We start from the raw sequence: 3101 nt of genomic DNA, 5'->3' as shown, positions 1-3101 counted from the left end.
GGCTGTCAGGTAGCCTATGTGTGAAATGAATGGTGATCTCATTCCATATCTTAATAGATAGTTGTCCACAACAAAAAAAACTACTATGGGCACTGAATGGCAATCGTGCTGGGAGTCTCAACAGAGAAGCCTTTGATTTGTAAGGCAAAAAGGCCACAAATGGGCTTATGATAAAAATAAAACAAAATGGCAGCAAATATATCATCCTTGATGATGTATAGCCTTGGTCCAGCACGCAATCCCCGGACGGAAAAGAAAACCCTCTTAGCAAGTGGAGTCTTTAAAAAAGTCTTCAAGTTTGGGAGGGTAGGTGAGACAAAGGAGACGGGATCTTTAAAATATAAAGAAAAGGGGAAGCTCTGTGATTTGAACCTACTAAGTCACCTCTGCCATGGAAATGCCTCGAACCTTAATATATTTTCATATAAATGTTCAGGATCCATTCAGTCAACATTCAAATCTCTGGTAAATAGTTCACCATAGCTATAAGTGACTTTAATTCAAATGATGGTGAAGAAGTCACTGTCGGTTCATATAAATGACACAGTTTGTTCTCTAGACTGCTGACTAGGGCATAGTGAGAGGCGAAAGTGTGGACCGAGGGCCAGGTCGCTGCATGGCAGATTTCATGAATGGGCACGTGAGCGAGGAAAGCAGCCGATGAGGCTTGAGCCCTGGTGGAGTGCGCAGTCACGTGGCCTGATAGGACGTGAGCCAGTCGTAACAGGCGCGGATGCACGACGTTACCCAGGAGGAAATCCGCTGCGAGGAGACAGGAAGCCCTTTGATCCACTCAACCACCGCAACAAAGAGTTGGGGGGTTCTGCGGAATGGCTTAGTTCGTTCTATATAAAAAGCAAGCGCTCTATGAACATCTAGGGAGTGTAGCTGCTGCTCCCTGCGAGATGAATGCGGCTTTGGGAAGAAAACAGGGAGGAAGTTTTCCTGGTTAACGTGGAAGGTCGATACCACCTTGGGGAGAAAGGCCGGATGTGGTCGCAACTGCACCTTGTCTCTGTGGAACACCGTATACAGGGGGTCCACCATGAGGGCCCGAAGTTCTGAAACCCATCTCGCGGACGTGATGGCCACCAGGAAAGTGGTTTTCCAGGAGAGGTAGAGAAGGGAGCAAGTTGCTAACAGTTCAAACGGAGGGGACAGCTCCACTGTTCCAACGACCGACACGGGCGGTAAGAAGGAACTGAGGAGCGGGCGAGTCGGCAGGGGTATATATCCAGCACCATGGCGGCGCCACTCCAGGGGGCGACCTGCCGACCCACCGGAGTTGCGAGGGTAAAAATCTTCCGACGAGCGTGCATGCACGGTGCGCATACCTAACTGGAATGGATATGAGCAATCACTCGAAGAAGAACATACCATAATAATGAATGGAATAGGCACCCTAAAGAGGTGCTGTATGCTCTGCTAAACATTGAGCTCATTTACAAAAAGTCAAAAAAACTTTGGAAAAATCTATGTAAATGCAACATACAAAGCCGACTGGGGCAGCAGCTGTTGCAGATCTGCATTTTAGCATATTATCCTCATCTTGAGAAGTTCTTTTATGAGAAGCAAGAGAATTTCTCAAGTTTCACACCAGGCATGTTTTAGGTTGAACTAAGTGATTTTTTAAAACAAATAAGATTTAATAAGCAATTAAGAAGAAAAATTAGCCACCTGTTATGTCATATATGACAAGTTTTTGTTCTTTGAATAAACAAATAAGCTTGTTTAGTAGTACAAATTTAACAAAACTGTTCATGCAAATACAAGACATTATAAAGCTTTCTGTAGTGATTATTCCTCTAATTTAGCTCTCAATATGAAGTTATATACTTTAGAGCAGAGATTGGCAACCTTTGGCATGCAGCTCGCCAGGGTAAGCACCCTGGCAGGACGAGACGGTTTGTTTACCTCCTGGGTCCTCAGGTTTGGCCAATCACGGCTCCCATTGGCAGCAGTTCACTGCTCCAGGCCAATGGGGGCTGTGGGAAATGGCGGCCAGCACATCCCTCAGTCGGATCTGCTTCCTGCAGCCCCCAATGGCCTGGAGTGGCGAACCACAGCCAGTGGGAGCCCATATCAGCTGAAATCTGTGGATGCAGCAGGTAACAAACTGGCCCGGCCACCAGGGTGCTTACCCTCGCGAGCCGCGTGCCAAAGGTTGCCGATCCCTGCTCTAAAGTATATAATGTCTATTTTGATATTCAGAATTCTGGTATCTATGCTGTAGTTTTATAACTATTGGTTGATTATTAAACAATTATGCAAGCTTCCCAACAAATGAGTTTAGAGGGTCTCAATTGAAAATCCTGCACAAAAGTTTTCAGAATATTATTGGATTTGATGGTTAAGAACAAAGTTCAGCAAAATCCATTATAGGACAAAAGCCCCAAACAACCAAAAGAAGGCAACTTGTCATGAGATGGAATGGATTTGTTTAGCATAACTAGAATTTTGTATAATATCTGTTTCTCATATTTCTAATATTTTTAAAAAGGTAAATAATGTATAGTAATAGACTGAGGAGTAGAAAGGCATAGAAAGTGGGACTGGAATGATGCACAACCTTCATAGTGGGGAGCAACAGAAAAGTATGATTGAAAATGAAAAGAAGAAATTCCAAGTTCGTTCATGTGGTTACAATTGCTAATGATAATAGATATCTGGTATTCACATATGTCTCAGTTAGTATCCGCTGCACAGAAGGCAACATTATATAAGATCTACAACAATCTAAAAAGAGGAAGAAACAGACTTATCTCTGCTGGGGTTCAACAGTCAAACCATTTAGGGTTCTTCACTGATCAGTCAGATAATTACATACTGTTTATTATGCTTTCAAATGTATCCTTTTTTCAGTTTGTGTTCACTGTCGTACAGCAATGGAAAACCCGTCCAAGTGAACTGAATGTAAACCTGAGTCTAAAATCTGCAAACAGCCAGGCAGAAACAGCCATCCATTGTAGGAACCTATTTTCATGGCTAACCTCTCTGCTCTGGACTGGATAAGAGACCTTCAAGATCCAACTGTAGTCACACTGTTGCTTTCACTGCTCTGCTACTGCCATACCCAAGAAGATTCACCTCAATGGGTTGTT

The sequence above is a fragment of the Gopherus evgoodei genome, chromosome 1, assembly GCF_007399415.2.
Source record: "Gopherus evgoodei ecotype Sinaloan lineage chromosome 1, rGopEvg1_v1.p, whole genome shotgun sequence".
In the NCBI taxonomy this organism is placed as follows: Eukaryota; Metazoa; Chordata; order Testudines; family Testudinidae; genus Gopherus; species Gopherus evgoodei.
Note: the sequence above shows the minus strand (reverse complement) of the source record.